The sequence below is a fragment of the Mus musculus genome, chromosome 14 (assembly GCF_000001635.26).
Source record: "Mus musculus strain C57BL/6J chromosome 14, GRCm38.p6 C57BL/6J".
NCBI classification, from domain to species: Eukaryota; Metazoa; Chordata; class Mammalia; order Rodentia; family Muridae; genus Mus; species Mus musculus.
This window is the reverse complement of record NC_000080.6, coordinates 43,923,597-43,944,360: the sequence shown is the minus strand read 5'-3', so window position 1 is coordinate 43,944,360 and position 20,764 is coordinate 43,923,597. Positions and strand designations below refer to the sequence as shown.

Below are 20,764 nucleotides of genomic sequence, written 5' to 3'. Positions count from 1 at the left end.
ATCTCAAACAACCATGGGAGAAATAATGCTTCCTCTTTTAGGCAGGCTTCTTAACATTGGGCAAGAAAAGGGGTGCCCAGAAGCCATGTAGTTTTTAATTGATAATCTCAGTGCTAGCGTTGGGTTAATTCCTTATGAATTGTTGGTCAGAGATGCAAAAGATGCGCCCCAAACAATAAAAACTATTGCTGATACAGTTGGATACCAGAACTAGTGGTAGGACCTTATGGCTGCAGGCACCACATACTTTGGTTATAGGACATGGGAAAAAAAACGGGACTGAGCTAGAAGCTCCTTCCCTCCTGACTGATATTCATAGTACCAGAGATGCTATCTCTTCTGGCTGCTGGAGGAGAATTGATGCCAGCTGTCCTGCTTGGCTGTGGACCCTGCTTAATACACTTTTGACATATCTGGTAAGATGTGCCAACTGAGCTGGACAGTGGAGGCGCATGCCTTTAATACCCAGCATTTGGGAGGCAGAAGCAGGCAGTTTTCTAAGATCGAGGCCAGCCTGGTCTACAGAGTGAGTTCCAGGACAGCCAGGGATATACCGAGAAACCCTGTGTCAAAAAACTGAGACAGGAAGAGAGAGAGAGAGAGAGAGAGAGAGAGAGAGAGAGAGAGAGAGAGAGAGAGAGAGAGAGAGAGAATATGTGTCAGCCTATACAATAGTGGCATGGATTATTAAAGGAACAGTCAATAACTTCACAATTGGATTTAAGGTCCTCTCCATAGGTGAGAATTCATATCTGGTACACTAGGCTAGTAGGAAAACCTCTAGATAGGAGGCTCATGGGGACCGACTAGGTAAACAACTGTGGTTGTCTTTTTCAATGGATGCGATCGACTGGTCAAGTTACCTGCTAAGCATTTCTGCTTCCTATGCACATAGACCATCACTGCTAGTACTGCTGCTGCCTGCCTTAGTTATGGAGAAAAACGGACAATGGATGGTGCCTGCTGGTGGGATGACTCAGAAACAAAGGCACTGCTGAGGTAGCATGGTTACCCAGTGCTCAAAGAAAGCCCACAGATGGCTCCCCCTTGTCAAGGCTCAGGGAGCATTGTGCAAGAAGCAGCAGACAGAATGTAAGAGATGGATTTTTTTTTCCCTTTGGATGTAACAGGGATGTCAGAGGTACAGTCCCAGCCAGTGTTTACATAGGTGCTGGAGATCTGAATAGTGGTTGTAAAATTAATTCTTTTAATACAAATGTAACAGTGAATTACTATAGTGGCTGTATTTCTTTATCCTAGCTACTTCCCTATAACCACATGGAAAAACTAAGATTTATTTTAAGACTTCACCTTACTATCTGGGAAGTTTAATAATTTAAATTAACCCCTAAGCTAGTCTGACTACCTTCCAGCCTAGTTTCCACAATTCTGTATTTCATTATTGGTCTGGCTCTTTGGGATTCAGGATTGTTTCCGTGGACACTCTCTGGACCCCTTCCTTGTGGCTCCAACTCCAAAACTCCTTCTCCTCCTGCTTCTCCTTTTCCTCCTTATCCTCCTCCTCTTCCTCCTCCTTCTCTTCTTCCTCCTCTTCTTCCTCCTCCTCTTCCTCCTCCTCCTCTTCCTCCTCCTCTCCCACCCCCTCTCTTTCCCTGTCTCTCTCCTTCCCTCCCTCCCTCCCCCTCTCTCTCTGTCCCTCCTTCCCTTCCTCCCTTCCTCCTTCCCCTAGATGTGAGAAGTCCAGCCCTATTCTTTCTTTTATCCAGCCATTGGGTGATCAGCATTTATGGACAATGCATAGAATAAATGGTAAGCATTGTTTACTCAAACTTGAGACTTGCGATTCTTGCTCTAAGCATTGCAAGGCCCTGTCTGGGTTGAAACACGTTATTAGAGCAGAGAAATCAGCATTTGAATAACACAAGGATAACCTTTACACCATGCACAAAACCATCATGCCTACAAGTGGTATGTTTTATGCTTACATTTGTATAGCAAAGGCTTCAACCAGTGAACCACCCCCAGTCATTTGTCACTGTAGTTTTAGAGCCAAAGATCTTTCCTACAGACTAGTTTCTTGCTACCTGTCCACAAAGAGCCAATTAAAATGGCACTTGGTGATGAAAAGGAGAAAGATTTGAGCAGTGTGCCACATGACATAGAGGCCTGCATGCAGGGCCCCATCATCTCCAGTCTGTCTTCAGGGCATGAATGTGAGCTTTTCTGACATTTATCTGTGCTTCACTGGCAATGTCAGCTTAGCTGAGCACATCTGTTCTGCTCTAGTCTCGTCCACCCCTTCTCTCTTTTAGTGTCAGCTTCTCTGGGCAACCCTGCCTACCCCTGGCCTTGTCCACCCCTTCTCTTTAGCAGGGCACCTCTGATAGCTCTGTCTTGTCTACCCCTTCTCTTTCTCCTTATTCCCTCTTCTTTCATTTTCTATCCTAAGAACACAGCTGGTCTGGTTTTCTTTTTTTCTTTTATGGGTTTTTTTCTTTGGACTTAATTCATTTATTTTTCTTGTATAAAAACCCTTACATGGTAGCCACAGCTGGAGCCTGGATCCTCTTAACAGAGACTCTGGTCTGGGTTTCTACAAGCTTACCAGTGAATTCCTGATAAGAAGACTTGGTGAACATAGTCTCTTTCCAGAGTGTGGGGGTCAGGTAGCTGCTGGTCTTAGAAATGGCACAAAAGGCGGCCTTGGCAAAGTTGCCCAGGGTGGCAGTGCAGCCTCTGGCTGAAATGTAGTAATCACCTATACCAGCCATCATCAGGAGCTTCTTGGGCATGGGAGCAGAGACAATGCCAGTGCCTCTGGGGGCAGGGATGAGAGGCACCTGCACAGAGCCAAGTTGCCTGTCACCTTGCATAGTACAGTGTGGGGCTTGCCAATCTTGTTCCCCCAGTAGCATCTCCTCACAGGGACAACAGAAAGCTTGGCCAAGATGATGGCCCCTTGGATGACAGTGGCAACCTCCTTGGAGCACTTAACACCAAGACCAACATGACCATTGTAGTCCCCAATGGGAACGAATGCCTGTTTTCGCTGGCCAGCCCGAGTCTGCTGAGTCTGCTTCTGCACTGGCATGATTTTCAGAACCTCATCCTTTAGGGATGCACCTAGAAAAAAGTCAATGATCTCAGACTCCTTTATGGGAGAATAGGTAGATCTCTTCCAAGGACTTCATCTTCATGTCCTTAACCAGGTGGGCCAGCTTGGTGATGGGGATCCACTCTTTGTCTTCAGCTTTACCTCCATGAGCCCCATAGCATCGATCACAGCAATAGCCTTGATCAAGATTGAGGCCCATAAGACCTCTGTGGAATCCTCTGCAGCCTCCTATTCCTGGGTCCCCGGGTCCCCATGGCCCTCCTCCTATACAAACGCAATCAACCATTTGGTGTTTTCCAGAAGAAGCAAAAGAGCTGGTCTGGTTTTCACAGTCTCTGTGCTTCACTTCCCTGATGAACAGGATTGCCCTGGACCCCCTAACTGCATTCCTTTTCTTCTCTCCTTTTAGCCCAATCTGCAGGATTGGTCTTCTATGCATATTTCATCCTTACCCCTTCTGTTTACACCTCCCTGCCTCCTTAGTCCTCTGCCAACTCAATACTAATTTTTGGTGTTATATGCCCCTCCCCCCACATCATAGGAGTAACCAATATACTAATGAACACAATATTGTCAGGATTCCCTCTGGACACATCTGATGACAGGAGCTTGAGGCAGCCAGTCCCATCTCATTCACAGGAAGCAGAGAGTGCTGGTGGCCTCCCTTTTTTCCTCCTTCCTGTGCAGCCCAGGACCCCAACCCATGGGATGGTGTCACTCTGATGAACATTGTCTTTTTACCTCAACCCAATATAGAAGCTCCCTCACAGCATGCCCTGTTTGACCTGAATGACTTGGTTCTGGAAACCTGACCAGGGTTGTGAGGGAATGGAGAAAGATCAGGTTCACAGACCCCTGTATAGAAAAGCTGGGCTCAAGTGCCAGTGGGCTCTGATGCAGATGTACCAGCAGCATCCTGGAAACAGTGTGCATTGATTGTAGACAGCTGTAGAGGAGGGAGGGTAGCCAATCGGGGCAGGAGGTCTGTATAGGGGAGCAGTCATCTTGCAAGAGGAGGCTGTGGCTAACATTTTCTGCTTACAGAGGTTTCAGCTAAAGGTCAATGGTTCCTCTATTTCCATAGGTCTTGGATATTTCTGCAACACACATTCACTCAGGACTTCATCTGCTCCCAACAGTGTCCAGAGGTTTGTCAAAAGGCAGTCCTTTCTAACTACTTACTGTTATTGGCTTGCCTCCTCAGGTTCTGCCCTCTTCCTTTTCTTGTCAGGTCAGGGTCTTAGGCAGAACCCTACTGCTGAGATACAACATCATCACTGAGAGGAAGAGCTTTAGAAAGGAAAATCTTGGGGCTGAGAGTGTAGCTCAGCAAAGGAGGCTCAGATAAGATGACATCAGAAAGCAGACAGATACTCAAACAAGACAAAAACAAACCAAAACAAAAACAACCAAAAACCTAAAGCTAATACAAAAGTGAACGGAAAATATCATTTAAAAACAAACCCCCAAAAAACAACATTTGGAGAGGAACCTTAAGAGATCGTCTGTCTTCAGTGTGTCTAGGAAGACAGCAAGCATGTGGAGGGTTAGCTGAAAGGAATCACACTGGCATGCAGAAGACAAGATGAAGTCAGAGAGGACACTGATTTGGCCAAGTCACTACAAGAACTCTGACAAAGGCCCTGAGAGCCAGTTTGCTCTGTGAGGAAAATAATCAGTGCCCTGCTGAGCTGTGCTTTCCCAGTCCTCTGTGAGATTAGAAATAAATACAGGAAGAAGGAGGAGACAGGGAGGAAGGGCAGGTGGGTGGGAGTGGGTGTAAGAGACAGCAACTATTAGTCTTTTTAAACAAACACTGTTAAACTTACCTTAATGACAAGGAATTCATTTTTAATTTCCCACAGCTTTAGAGACTTTAAGGTTAATACCCCCTCCTTTGTTTACACAAAGGCCCAGCTACATTCTCTGAATTTAAATAACTAAAGAAGCTGGCTCCTTCCCCTTTCCTTCATTTTCTTTGTACAGATGATGCTTTTAAGACTAGTTGATGTGAGAATGTACCTGATATTTTTTTTTCTAACACACTAACCAATTTGCCTGGTGTGCTTGCTCTTCAGAGCACACTCTTTTGAATGAGAAAAGTTTTGCCTTGTCCAGAAACTTCAGTTAGAGTGGTGGTCTCTTTTATTGTGATCTCAAACTTATTTGCTTTTAGCAGGGTAGAGGGAAGAGAGAGAAGATTTTGAGACTTTTCTCAGACAGAAGCAGTAAGCCACAGGGCAACTAAGGACTGATTTTTCTAGAGAAGTGTGAGTCATCCTCAGAGGACAGAAACAAGGAAAGGTATCAGGACTCTAAAGGTCAAAGCAGCTCTGGGCACAGATGGCCAAGACTAAAGTTATTGGTTAATAGAAGGATCTATGTTCCCAAAGGAGCCAGGCTGAGCTCTCTGTGTGCTTCTGCATTGAGCCCCTCAGGTGGCTGCAGCCTCAAGTGCCTTCCATTCCATTTGCAAGAAGCACTTCTGTGCTGCATGGTGCTAATGGTGAAGTGAAGGAATGCAGGAGACAGAGGGTGTGCAGTGACTAGGGGTTGCCAACTGTCCTCCAGATCTAGTTTCCCAGATGGAACCATCCTGCAAAGTCTTCTGAAAGAGTTGTGCTTGAAGAATTTGCCTTCCTAGGGCTTCGTTCCTTCCTTCCTTTTTTCATTTCTTCCTTCCCTTTTTCCTTCCTTCCTTTTCTTTTTTTCTTCTTTGCTTCCTTTTTCACTTTTTTTATTCCCCACTCCCAGTATGTATGTGTGTGTAAATGTTTTCTATGGAAGTGTGAGAATCATTTCAGCACCTTAAAAACTCCCTGGGGAGGCTTGATGAGTCTGTGTGAAGCAGGGGGATAAATGCAACTGCATGCTTGTGGGCAGAGGAGAAGCCAGGAGGTGGATCACAGTGGGCCTGAAAGAAGAAAACGGCCTACTTCAAAGTCATGGCTGCCATCATTTCCCTTGAATGTGCCATCTAGTAAGACTCCCCATCTCTCCTCTCGCCCCTCTCCACCCCTACATCAACTCTGAGAAGAGATGGTTCAAACATCCAAGCCCTGGGTTGAGATCAACTGGCACACAGTCACCTTTTCCAGATGGTCAACCTGACTGGCAAGTCCAGCAGGTGCAGTCACAGCCCTGTCTCCAGAACACACAGGCCTTATCTCCTACCCTACCTCAGACTACTATCAGTTTTCTTCAGTTCCTAGGAAAGAGGCTCAATCCCCAGATCCCCGTTCCCACTTTATCAGTTCTGAGTTTCCCTAAATGGATCAACTATTGCCCAGTGTGCCAAAGCAAACACATGTGGCACTCTTCTGTCTCTCTTTGTGTATGGTATTGTTGTTGCTGCTGCTGCTGCTGCTGCGGCTGTTGTTGTTACAGCAGACCAAATTATCTTTCAACATAGATGTTCCCAGTTCTCTTTCAGTCACTTTAGGGACATTTTACCTGTCTATGTCAGCTTTTTCCTCCAGAGTAGGGACCAGTGTCCCCCACCCAAAGCCGAGGGGCCACTCACTTGTCCATCCAAGCTTATTCTTTGCAGCTCACCTCCCAGGATTTCTGTGTGAAATGACCACTTGTTATGAAAAATCAGGAGGATGGAGGATGCTGGCCACTGGAACACCCTTGTCTTTCTCCTGAGAAGCAATTAAATTGAGAATGTAAGACTTAATAAGGTTGAGAATTCTAAGCAATAGAGCACAACTGGACCTTGGTGGGAGCTAGAGCAGAATCCATAACAGCTCTTAAAAAGCAGAAGGAGAGCAAGTGAAGCCGGGGAAATTTTAGAGCAAATCGTGTTGAGGAGAATTTCACAGAAAAAGAACAGGCCTATACACTTAAAATAAAGTTTAATGACAAAGATAGGAGAATTTGGACAGAAAAAGTTAGAAGAAGCACTCACAATGTGCACTGTACACTTAACACATATCAAATATCTGCATGTGACAGGGATGAGTGTTAATGAGAAAGGAAAAGGAAATTTACTGCAGTGCAGGAATGTCATTTAAAAAACTGCCTTTAAAAAACGTCAGTATGAAAAAAGACAAACAAACGTTGACCTCTGAATTCAAGCAACAAAATGTCTTCCCTCAGTGGGTCCAGAAAGGCTTGAAAACAGAAGCAGAAATCAGCCTTCAGTACTCAGCTTTGAGGACCCACAGCTTGTCACAACACTGAGCACCTTGCAGCTGGAATTGAAGAAAATTGATAGAGTTAGTAGTCTGAGGTGGGGTAGGAGATAAGGCCCATGTGTTTGGAGATAGGGCTGTGACTGCACCTCCTGAACTCATAGGCATCTCAGAACAACCATCTAAAAAGGGGACTGTGTGCCTGCTTGATCTCAACCCAGGGCTTGGATGTTTGAACCATCTCTTCTCAGAGTTGATGGAGGGGGTGGAGAGGGTTAAGAGGAGAGGTGGGGGAAGTCTTATTCGATGGGCGTGATCAAGAGGGATGATGGCCGCCATGAATTTGAAGTAGGTTGTTTGCTCCTTTGAGGCCCACTGAGATCCATCTCCTGGGTTCTCACCTGCCCACAGGCCTGCAGGCCTCTTGTCCCTCTCATTCAGGCTCATCAAGTCTCCCCAGAGAGCTTTTGGAGGTACCAAAATGCTTCTCACACTTCCACAGAAAATGGTCCACCTCTATTCTTCTTAGTGACTAAAAGTCAAAGCTCTTATATCTACCCCGAATTCCATTACTGTTGAGACCAGAAATGGTAGGGAGAGGGGCATCAATTCTCAGAAGGTGGGATGTTAAGATGGAGATGCCCACACATCTCCTTCCCTTTGTCCTCTTGATGTGTTGTGTTATTGCTCAGAAATTGTTCCGTACTCTTTATGGTGAGCTGTAGTGAAAGATTTTCTATGTATTGTTATAATCATTAGATAGTGCTTACATAGAAATGTTTGGACTGCCTTGTCCAGAAACTTCAGTTAGGGTGGTGGTCTCTTTTATTGTGACCCCAAACTTATTTGTTTTTAGCAGGGTAGAGGGAAGAGAGAGAAGATTTTGAGACTTTTCTCAGACAGAAGCAGTAAGCCACAGGGCAACTAAGGACTGATTTTTCTAGAGAAGTGAGAGTCATCCTCAGGGGACAGAAACAAGGAAAGGTATCAGGACTCTAAAGGTCAAAGCAGCTCTGGGCACAGATGGCCAAGACTGAAGTTATTGGTTAATAGAAGGATCCATGTTCCCAAAGGAGCCAGGCTGAGCTCTCTGTGTGCTTCTGCATTGAGCCCCTCAGGTGGCTGCAGCCTCAAGTGCCTTCCATTCCATTTGCAAGAAGCACTTCTGTGCTGCATGGTGCTAATGGTGAAGTGAAGGAATGCAGGAGACAGAGGGTGTGCAGTGACTAGGGGTTGCCCTCTGTCCTCCAGATCTAGTTTCCCAGATGGAACCATCCTGCAAAGTCTTCTGAAAGAGTTGTGCATGAAGAATTTGCCTTCCTAGGGCTTCCTTCCTTCCTTTTTTCCTTTCTTCCTTCCTTTTTTCCTTCCTTCCTTTTCTTTTTTTCTTCTTTGCTTCCTTTTTTCACTTTTTTTATTCCCCACTCCCAGTATGTATGTGTGTGTAAATGTTTTCTGTGGAAGTCTGAGAATTATTTCAGCACCTTAAAAACTCCCTGGGGAGGCTTGATGAGTCTGTGTGAAGCAGGGGGATAAATGCAACTGCATGCTTGTGGGCAGAGGAGAAGCCAGGAGGTGGATCTCAGTGGGCCTGAAAGAAGAAAACAGCCTACTTCAAAGTCATGGCTGCCATCATTTCCCTTGAATGTGCCATCTAGTAAGACTCCCCATATCTCCTCTCGCCCCTCTCCACTCCTACATCAACTCTGAGAAGAGATGGTTCAAACATCCAAGCCCTGGGTTGAGATCAACTGGCACACAGTCACCTTTTCCAGATGGTCAACCTGACTGGCAAGTCCAGCAGGTGCAGTCACAGCCCTGTCTCCAGAACACACAGGCCTTATCTCCTACCCTACCTCAGACTACTATCAGTTTTCTTCAGTTCCTAGGAAAGAGGCTCAATCCCCAGATCCCCATTCCCACTTTATCAGTTCTGCGTCTCCCTAAATGGATCAAATATTGCCCAGTGTGCCAGAACAAACACATGTGGCACTCTCCCCCTCTCTTTGTGTTTTGTATTGTTGCTGTTGTTTTTGTTAAAGCATATTCTTCTCAGACAGAAGCATTAGGCCACAGAGCATCTAAGGTCTGTCTTTTCTGGACAAGTGAGCATCATCCTCAGGGAACAGACCAAGTTTTCTGTTAGCCTTGATACATACTTAGGAACAAAGTCTTGGAAATCCACAATCATAAGAGATATTTATATTTCTGCATTTCATTTCTAAAATTAAATGGTGTTGGTGTCTGCAGTGATGGCTCTGTTGTTAAAACCACATGGTACTCTTCCAGAGAATCAAGTTTGGTTTCAGCACCTATGCTGGGTAGCTTTTCACTTCCTGTAACTCCATTCCAGGGCACCTGGTCTCGTGTAATAGCATCTGTTGGCATGTTCATACACATGTGATCAGACACACAGAGACTCATTATTACAAATAAGCCTTAGGTGTCAGTGAGATGTCAGTGATTAAGAGAACTTCCCCTCTTCCATATTCTTTCCCTTGCAGAGGACAGCAGTTTGTCACCAGGAGTCCACAACTGCAGATAACTCCAGCTCCAGAGAAATCAGACGCATGTTTGGTTTTTATAGGACCTGTACATGCATGGCACATGGGAGTGCACATACATGAGAAAGTTAAAAGATAAACCTTAAACACTGCATTTAGAATCAATAACAAAAAAACTGTACTCATGGCATAGATCATAGTATTTTTCTGATTGGTTCCTGTAAAAGATCCCTTTCTATATTTCCATCTAACCCAATTTGCTCCAGAACTAGTACTAATGGTCTAGTTTTACAACATGGACCCTTAAGAGAACTTCACTTTATCTAAGATGCCAGAGTTACTATTAGCCAATGTTTTAAAAGATATTCTAAATGTAATAGAATTTTTATTTGTTTTTCTTTGTGCTGGAGTTTGATCCTGGAGTCTTGTGTACTCTGTCAATGAGCTACATTTACAGCATCAGATAGATAAAGAGTTTTGGCTTCAGTAGTTTAAATGCCTCATTAAGATTTTTGTTATCCAAACCTTCCTTGCTTTCCAATCTACTGACACATCTCCAGAACTGCTCACAATTCTGCTGTGAAGTACAGCCAGAGTAACACCCTAATAGTAAGTCCTTTGGTTTTTCTTTCCAAACTTGATGAATATAATATGGTATTGTCTCAATAAATAGTGCTACACTTGACCTATAAGCTACAGTGAGTATTTTGCTGTCCCAATTGATAGATGTATTTGTGCAGATTCCATTGGTGAGAGATTGTGACCAAAACATGGATTTTCTTCAACCCTGGGATCCTCTTGCCATGACTACGATTGACCTACTGACTGAAAGTTTCCCAGTGTCAGCAGTGTTCTTACTGCTAAGCTGTCTCTCCACCTCAACAGATTTAAAAAAATGGTGTGGGGGGCAGTGAGAAATAGACATTCCATCTCATGTTTATCCCCGTGGAGATGCTAATCTCTGAGACAGGTGTTAGCATTTTCTCCCTTTGCTCTCTTTCTTCTATGTATCTAGGGTGTCTTATGCTCTCCTGCACTGTAAACTCTCTGAGAAGCAGATGTTACAGGCATTGATCTGAATCTGGGCAGGAGCTCTTGGGGTTTAAGGGAGGTGGTGAGATTCGTTGTTTATTGTCCATGTTTTTGTTTGCTGTTTTGCTTTATTATCATGGTTTACTATCTCGAGCTTATCCCTGTCCCACAGGAAATAAACACAGGACACGCCAGGTTCTTCCGTGGTTAACTTTTACTTCTATATCATATTGAGGTAGACAAAGAAGGCTCAGAAAGTGTGTGGCTTAATTACTTTTGGTGACGTGTCTAAACTAGGACTGGTAGCAACACCCATGATCCTCATGCACCCTGGGGATAGGTTAAAGCCCCCAGGGGTTGGGCAAAAGCCCTGGGAGATGGACTGGTGACTTTGGCGGGCTGTGCTCTCACAGCTGCGCACAAAGAGGTTTACCACCATCTAGTGGCGGCACATATATTGCAGCCCTTTACATCTCCCCCTCTATAATTTATTAAAATGAGGCTTGTCTAGGCCTATGTAGTTAGGTCCATCTGCTGTGGCCCCTGTTTTAGGTCGTTCCTCCAATGTCACAGCCTTACCCGTTATCGGGTAACCCTATCACCACCGGGCCCCATTGTCTTAGGTTGGTCTGTGCATGAGGAAAGTTGCCCGTCTTTGGATATCACAGTGCTGTGTGACTATAACTGCTAAATGGCCTAGGGTGAACTCTACAAAAGAGGCCAGCCAGAAATGAATTAGTGGGGAAATCATGATCACCTTATCACATGTAATGAGGAAACCTCAGCAATGCACACGGGCTGATCAATGATTGTTGAGTTTCTCTCATCTCAATGCAATGTATCCACAATTTTGTGGGATGAAAAGACAGAGAACTCAAATGCCAACTAATTCTTGAGAATAGATAGCCAAATTTCAGGGGAGGTGCCTTCCTCTATGGCAGCAAGTGCTTGAGCAATTACCACCTTGTCACGTTTCTGTTGAGATCTGAGTTTGCATACCAGCCATAGAAGAAACACTAGTCCACAACACAGGGTTGCACCGAACAGGCCCACTCCCACCCACTCTTTAAAATGTGAGAATGCAGAGGACATCCAGGAAGAAAGTCCTTTGATTCCATAGATCAATGATGGGTCCACTCGCATAGAATTAATTGTCATCACTGCTGTACGTAGCGCCTCAAGCTTTTCGTCAAATCCTTCAGACCAGTTTCCTGTAAGAAACAAAGACAATTCTTTAGATAGATTAGCTGCATGTGTCCAATTTTCATATTGGACACTAGCAATACATAAGGCTCCTGATTTTTTATCACAGCCAAGCTGAGCCAATTGGAGCAGAATTTCCAGCCTTTCCTCCACCAGGTCAATGGGCTGGTTCACTATCATTAGCCCACCTTTTAATTGGGCACTGAGCACTGAATGTTGATCGATCGCCTCTGCCACAGAGGAGGACAACTGCTGGACAGTTGTACTTGATTGGACTGATGTTGCCATAGCAATTCTAGCAGCTGTAGCTGCCGCTGCACTGGCAGCCATTGTCATCACAACGGCTGCAGTGATACCAAAGTCTCGCTTTTGCCTGTGTAAGGTTATGGTGGAAGGAATCTCCACGGGGACAGGAACCCATCGTGGAATCTTGGCAAGCATTGCACGGCTGGCCCACTTAAGGCTCCAGCATTGTGACATCCAGCAGGTTTCATTAGTACAGGATTCAAAGGAACCATTAGAAAGAATAAACAAGAAAGGGGTGTACACACAAATTGGAGTAGGTAAATAATTAGTTTGCTTTATCAGTGTCTTATTAAATCCAGTGATTTTAGTAGTAGAATTTTGATAAATGGTTCTATCAGGTAACAGAACTTGATGAAACTGAGCAAATTTTGAAATACCATTAAAAATCGCTTTTCCAGCAGTTCCTCCTTGGAGGAAAACCAAGGGATTAAGATCTGTACAGCTACCATTAATCCCACAAAGTACCCATTTATGAAAAGGATGCATTCTAAAGTCCTGTATGAAAAGTCCCTTTTTCATAACATATTTCTGCTCTGGGTCATCTATCATGTTGGGAGAAAAGGAAAAGGTTTTACTCTGATCTGCCCAACGAGTGACAGAGGATTGACAATCAGACCAAGGCAGGATCAGCCCTTCATCTTCCAAGCTACAATGAGGAGCCATTTTTGGTTGATTGGGACGTTCTTTGTCTGAAAAGTTAGGTGGTAGAAATGTACCATTAACCCAAATTGCCTCCTGCCAGAAGGTCCGATTTGTAAGGGTTATATCTCTGTTGGAAGTGTCTTGGGTTATTTTCACCACGCCTCCTCGATACTTAAAAAACATTCCCAAAGCTCGGCTGGTGAGTCTGATACAATTTTCTAATTCATAAATTTGGAAACAGAGAGAACCTCGTTCCCTTAAAGAGCGTTTTTCTCCCAATGGTGCCCAGATAGGGTCAAATGGTAGGTATCGCAGGCCTAAAGTTTTATTGGTCGTAAAAAACTTGGGAAAAACAGCTGTATTATGACGGACAGGCATGGGCTTAGGGAAAGCAGACAGAATTGCCCATCTATACTCTCCAAATATACTAGGAACCCAAATCCACAGAGGTAGCACGAGGACTAGAGGTAGTTTCCAAGGGATCCATCCGGGAGTCATCTTCAGGTGTCAGAATTCTCCGTGTCAGTCGTTCCGGCAGCCAGAATGGGTTGTCTTCTTCCTGTGGGAAAACACAAACATCTCCCCTGGATCTTATTAATATAGGATCTGGGCCTTTCCAGAGACCAGTCAAAACATCTTTCCATTTTACCATCTCTTTTGGCCTGTCAGGCTCTGAACAGTGACGTTTAGCCGCAGTATGGCCTTTGAGCATCAAGGTTTAAAAAATTAAGAGTGAAGAGTGCCATAGAAACAGCTACTCTTGGCACTGTGGGTAGAACTTCCTGGAATCCCCCCTTTTGTTTAATAAGGTAGGACTTGAGGGTGCGATGGGCACGTTCTACAATGCCCTGTCCTTGAGGATTATACGGAAGACCAGTCAGATGAGTCACTTCCATCTGGCGACAGAACTGTTGAAATTTTTGAGAGGTGTAAGCTGGTCCATTGTCTGTCTTAAGGAGTTTGGGTTTTCCCCAAGCACTCCATGCCTCGAGACAATGTTGAATAACATGAGAGGCTTTTTCACCTGTTAAAGGTGTGGCAAACATTACACCAGAGCAGGTGTCAATAGAAACATGTAAATATTGATTTCTCCCAAAGGAGGAAATATGCGTGACATCCATTTGCCAGACCTGTAATGGCCTGACGCCACGAGGGTTTATCCCCACATGAGGGACAGGTAAAAATTCACAACAATTGTGACATTGAGTAACAATCTCTCTAGCTTCTTTTCTAGTTAATGCAAAGCGGCGACGTAAAGTCTCAGCTGTCACATGAAAGCGCTTATGAAATTCTTTTGCTGCTTTTACCTGGGAAGACAGAGCAACAGCTATAACCTTAGTGGCTTTGTCTGCTAAATCATTTCCCAGAGACAGAGGACCAGGGAGGCCTGAGTGTGCCCTAACATGAGTAATATAAACAGGGAATTTTCTATTTAATAAAACAAACTGTATTTGTCGAAAAATATTGGCAACTCTGCTGGAGGGTTTTATTACCCCAGCTGTTTCAAGAATGTTAACTGCATTTACTACATAGGAGGAATCTGATACGATGTTAAGCGGTCCTGGGAATGCCTTAAGAACCTCTAGTACCACTAAACATTCCACAACTTGAGGTGAGGTCTCATTATATTGCTTAGTTACTATCTCATTATTAACCACATAAGCACCTATACCAGTTTTTGATCCATCAGTGTACACCACAATCCCATCTGTAAGTGGGTCCTTAGCTGTTACTTGTGGGAACACCATAGCCTGATTCAGGGCAAACTGTAAAATTGGATGTTTAGGATAATGGTTGTCAATCCGTCCTGAAAAGGAGGTGACTAAAACTGCCCAATCATCAGATGTAGCTGCCAAGGTTTGAACCTGTGCAGCAGTATAAGGTACAATTAGGATTTTAGGATCTTGTCCAAAATAAGTAATAGCTGCTTTTATTCCTTGAAGTGCAAGTTGTGCAACTGCATTAGGATACCAATCTATTATTTTAGCAGGAGATGCATTTGGATGAATCCATAATAAAGGTCCATTTTGCCACAAGACTGCAGTTGGCAACTGGGCTGTCTTAAAGACACACAAATCAAAAGGTTGTGACTCATCAATGCGTTGTAATTGAGCCTTTTGCAAAGCTTTTTCTACTGTCTGCAAGGCCTGATTTGCAGCAGGAGTAAGGGCTCTAGGGGAGGAGATATGAGACTCTCCTTCCAAAATGTCAAATAAAGGTTTTAACTCAGCAGAGGAAATCTTTAAAAATGGTCTCAGCCAATTTATATCTCCTAATAATTTTTGAAAATCATTTAAGGTGTGTAAATGATCTCTGCGAATCTCTAATCTTTGAGGAACAATTTTGTCAGGATAAATGAGTGACCCAAAGAAGGCTCCTATTTGAGCAACTTGTACCTTTTTAGTGGCTACCTGCAGTTCCCATTTCCCTAATGTTTTTATTAATATAGGATATGCTTCTTGTAATAACTGTAAATCTCTGTGACATATCAGTATGTCATCCATATAATTTATCAGAAGAATCAATGGAAAATGATTTTTAACTGACTTAAGTGCCAATTGCACATACAGCTGACACATAGTGGGGCTATTTGCCATCCTCTGAGGCAAGACCTTCCATTGGTACCTATGATCAGGCTCTAAGTGATTAATGGCTGGGATGGTAAATGCAAATCTTTGCCTATCTTGAGGACATAAAGGTATAGAGAAAAAACAATCCTTAATATCTATAATTATAATTTCCCAATTTTTAGATAGGGCGGAGAGCAATGGGAGCCCTCGCTGAACTGATCCAAACAGGCGCATCTGTGCATTAATTGCTCTAAGATCATGTAATAAACGCCATTTGCCAGATTTTTTCTTAATTACAAAAATAGGTGTATTCCAGGGTGAGGTAGAGGGCTCTCAATGACCTAAGCGTAGCTGTTCAGAGACCAGTTTTGAGGCTGCTTCTAATTTTTCAGAGGATAGAGGCCATTGAGGAACCCATACAATCTCCTCTGTAATCCATGGTATGGGCATGGAACCCTCAACAGCTGATTTTAGAAAAAATTTGAGCCTTGTCTTCCTTTATTACCCTCTTGAGGAATAGGTTCAAGTCTACCCTGCTCTCTTTTCTCTAATTTATAGCCCATTTTCTTCATCATTTGAACAGTTTGTGGTGAGTACTCATTAGTCAAGGTTATTCCTAGTGCCTGTAAAATGTCTCTCCCCCAAAGATTAACTGGGAGTGGTAAGACATAGGGAGTAAACCTTCCCGTTTGACCTTCAGGTGCTTGCCAGCTCAGAGTTCGAGAGCTGATAGTGGGGCAGGACTGATAGCCTAACCCTTGCAAAGAATGTGATGACTGAGTAACGGGCCAAGCTTTTGGCCACCAGTGGGAAGAGATGATACTTTTATCTGCTCCTGTATCTAGAATCCCTTTGAAGTGTTTCCCTTCTATAACTAACTCTAAAGCTGGCCTGGAATCAAGAGGCATTATTAAGTAAGCAGAATTATTTTCAGCAGAGCCAATTTCTCTAGCACCTTGAAGGACACCAGGGGAGGGGGAGTAGCCATGTAGGCTTGGCAAGATTATTAGCTGAGCTATTTTATCTCCTTGTGCTATAGAAAAAACACCTTGAGGACAGGAACAAAGAACTTGAAGTTCCCCCTCATAGTCTTGATCTACGACTCCAGGATGGATAATGAGGCCTTGTAAAGCCAAGGAGGCCTGGCCCAGTATTAGGCCAACACTTCTGGATGGCAGAGGCCCTTTGAAGTCAGTGGGAATGGGCTGCATACCCATTGAGGGTGTCAGCATGAATCGACTGATGGCACAGAGATCCACTCTTGCTGAGACTTCTGCAGCTCTGTGGACTGTAGTGTCCGCCTGTTGTGAGCTGGGATCCCATATGTTTTGGGGCCCTGAGACCTGGGGCCCAGAAACTCATTTTTTTGAATTGTCTTCACTTCTTTCTGCCTGAGGTCCAGACTGAATAAATCTGCCTCTGACGTCTTTTATTGAACGACACTCACTGGCTCGATGATAGCCTTTTCCACACCTGGTACATAGCCCTAGCACTTTCCCTTTTACGAGTGCCTGGCAGTCCCTTCTCATATGCCCTGGCTTGCCACAGTTATAGCAGACCCTGTTATTACTATTTGTATCTGAACGCCTTTGGCCCTGCAGGATGGCAGCCGATAACCCTGCATTAGATAAGGGGCCTCCAAGCTCACGGCATACCCTTAACCAATCTTGCAGTCCTTTGCTCTTTCTGGGTGTAATTGCTGCTCTGCATTCTTGAGTGGCTTGCTCATAAATTAACTGTTCCACTAAAGGTATTGCCTGTTCAGAGTCTCCAAAAATTCTGCCTGCTGCCTCTGTCATTTTAGCTACAAAGTCTGAGAATGACTCCTGAGGATTTTGTATAATTTTTGTCAAGTATCTTCCAGACTCTCCCTTTTTGGAAAGTGCCTTCCACACCTTAATGGCAGCAGTGGAGATTTGATTGTATGCTCCCCAATCATAATTCGTCTGATTATTAGCATATTGCCCTTGTCCTGTTAATAATTCAAATGTCCAATTTCTCTGATTGCCTTCAGCAATGGCATTGACTTTGGCCTGTGTCTGAGAAGCATCATGCCACAACGCTTTCCACTCCATATATTGCCCCATATTAGGGAGTGCAGCCTTCACTGTTGTCTGCCAGTCTCCTGGGGTCATGGCTAAAGTAGCAAATCTTTCAATTTGGGAGATAGTGAAGTTGGTACTAACTCCATAATTGCGAACCGACTCAGCAAGTTCTTTTATCTGAGTATACTCCACGGGGGCGTGTACTCGCCCTCCATCTGCAGCTTCAAAGACAGGAAATGCCTGATATAATTTTTTCTTTTTCTCCTTTGAAAGAAAAGAATCAGAATAAAATTTCTCCACATAAGGTGGAGGTGTATTGAGACTAGAAGGCCCAGAGGTGGCCTGCTCTGTGTCTCCAGTAACTTTTAATTTTTTCTCTGATTTCTTCACTCGCCTTTCCTCTGGATGGTATCTTTCTTTTTTTTATAATGAGCTGCCTCATAATGTGACTCCTCTTCCTCAGAGGAGCTAAGCTCATCTGCTTTTAAACTATTAAGCTTCAAAGCCTCTAGTTCCTTTACCGGATAAAGGCTTTTCCTTTTCTGAACTTTCTCCTTTTCCTTTTTCTCTCCCTGAGGATTTATCCTCAAAATTTTTCACTTCCTCTGACTCAAGGTCTCTGGAAGGGCTTTTTTTCTTGTGCACATTTTCCTTTTTTAGAGCTCTTAACCTTTCATTCCATTCTGTTTCTGCCATACTGTCCTGTGCTTCTTCTAATATTGCCTGCCCTGTTATTATTGCTGGATGGCATCTCTCATCCTCCAGGCACGATCTCACCAGTTTCCATAATGACATGGTCCCTGCCTTTAATTTCCCATTCTGTTGTTTCTTAGCTAAGTCTTCCCTTAATTTCTCCCAAGAGGAAAGAGTTAACGACCCTGAACATGTGTACCAAGGTGATATACGTTCTATTTCCCTAATGAACGTTTCTAAGGTTCTTGTAGAAACTTTTATCTCTTGCTGTTTTAAAACAGAGTGGAGAGCTGTAGTTACAGAATGTGAATTTCCCATACTGCTCCCTTATCTACGAGAGGCTTAAATATGAGACAAGCACTGCGGCTTATTTATGTCCGTCTGACCGTGCTTAACAGCATTCAAATCTTTTTCTTTCAGCGCCACTTCTGGTGAGTGCAGGATCAAACCGGGAGAAATAGGGTTAACACAGCCAGCATGAGAACAAAAGGCTTTTAGTGCCGCCTTCCAGTTAAGGGGAGGGATTAAGAAGGATCAGAGTTACTTACAAAGACCAGTATGCTCTCGGAATTTTATCTCCACCACGGTTCTGAACCTGCTTCGATTAGAAGGGTCTCCTCTGGTGCTGCGCGTTGTTAAGGCGTTTTTTCCCGAGTTTCGGCACCAAGTATCTCGAGCTTATCCCTGTCCCGCAGGAAATAAACACAGGACACGCCAGGTTCTTCCGTGGTTAACTTTTACTTCTATATCATATTGAGGTAGACAAAGAAGGCTCAGAAAGTGTGTAGCTTAAATACTGTTGGTGACGTGTCTAAACTAGGACTGGACGCAACACCCATGATCCTCATGCACCCTGGGGATAGGTTAAAGCCCCCAGGGGTTGGGCAAAAGCCCTGGGAGACGGACTGGTGACTTTGGCGGGCTGTGGTCTCGCAGCTGCGCACAAAGAGGTTTAGCACCATCTAGTGGCGGCACATATATTGCAGCCCTTTACAGTTTACGTTTATTGTTATGGTGGGTGCACACATACCACAGCACACTGTGTGAGGTCATTTATGTGAAAGTCAATGGACAACTTATAGAAGTTGGTTCCCACCTTCTGCCATATGGATTCTGCAGCTCAAATTCAGATCATTAGCAGTGCCTTTTATCACTGCTGTGATAAAATAGGGCAAAACCAACTTGTATAAGAATGGGTTACCTTTGGTTTACAGCTCCAGGCAGACACTGAAACACAGTCCAGCATCTGTCAAAGTTACAACAGCAGGCATGGAAGTCCCACTAGTAGGAAAAGAGTTAGTCACATTATATCCACACTCAAAAAACAGACGAGCCAGGCATGAGGCTAAGCTATGGAGCCTCAAGACTTAACTTCAAAGACCTCCTCCACAACTTTCTGAAAACAACTGGGGACAGTGCCCCCGCAGGGTTTGGACACACAGATTCTTGTGTGATATTGGGAACCTAATTAAGACAAAGCATTAAAACCAATTCCCAACAGAAAAGATGAGATGTTGGGATATAGAAAGTGTTAACTCAGGAATACCAGAGGGAGTGTGTGCTAGCCCCAGGGAGAATTGGAAGTGCCCAACCACTGAGCTAGTAAGGCATATCAAAAGTCAGCCAGCATGTGTGTGTCTTTCATTCATGAAACCAGGTCTCTTGAGCAGCTACAGAGCTATGAATGCTCCCACCTGGAGCTCAGAGCAGATTAACAATTTACCACTATGCTTAACCACTGAGTCTTCTCTCCAATCCCTCTTAAATTTCTGTTTAGTGTTATAGGGGATGTGGAAAACAGAGGTCAGCTTTGTGGAATCTATTCTCTTTTTCTATCTTTACATAGGTTCTAGGAATCAAATTTGTATTGCAAGACAGGAATAGCAAGTGCCTTTGCTGGTTGCTCCACCACCTCACTCCACCCTCACCCTTATCTCCATATTCCTTGGTAGCAGGATTCACATTGTTAAGACCTAGGTATAATAGCAAAGCCAAGATGGAATGTTAAGGCCTAAGTGAAAATATCAGGCCTTGGTAACTGTTTCCTGGCTAGCCTGTTATTTTGTGCTGTTACTAATATTATAAGGAAACTTTCGCATGTGTTGTTTCTGCTGTAACTAGAAAACTTTCTCATGCCAAGTTGATTAAATATTCTGTGCCCTTGGAAATCATGATAAAAGGCAATGGAAATGCTTTGTATAGGTGCCCACATAACCTTAAAACTGAACCAAAAACTCAGCAGTACTTCCTGCATCTGTGTATAACCCCTTATGGTATAAACTTGTCTGTTCCTTACTGAAAACAGTTGCAAAGCCTACAGCCAATCAAAAGGCAATACAGAGATTTCTGTGTAGAGTTCCAATTCAGACTTAAAACTGCCCTGCACAAGAGGGCTTGGAATTTCTTCCTTACAATGGAGCCAGCAGCACCATGGCTTGGCCAAGTGAAGAAACAGAAGGCTGGTTGCACAAGTAGGCAATGTACCAATCTGTACATTCTGCACCAACTTCACCCACAGAGCCTGCTGTATATCTATGGGCCCAAGTGGAAGTCACCC

General features: G+C 44.1%; 1 long non-coding RNA gene across 1 annotated transcript; it reads right to left on the bottom strand.

The window, feature by feature from the left end:
* Positions 1–6,675: 6,675 nt before the first annotated feature.
* Positions 6,676–8,778, bottom strand: Gm32482. The gene is made up of 3 exons (XR_383384.2): positions 8,697–8,778; positions 7,144–7,272; positions 6,676–6,720 (listed from the first exon to the last, which is right to left on the bottom strand). It is a non-coding gene; the product is annotated as a predicted gene, 32482 (long non-coding RNA).
* Between the last annotated feature and the right edge of the window lie 11,986 nt (positions 8,779–20,764).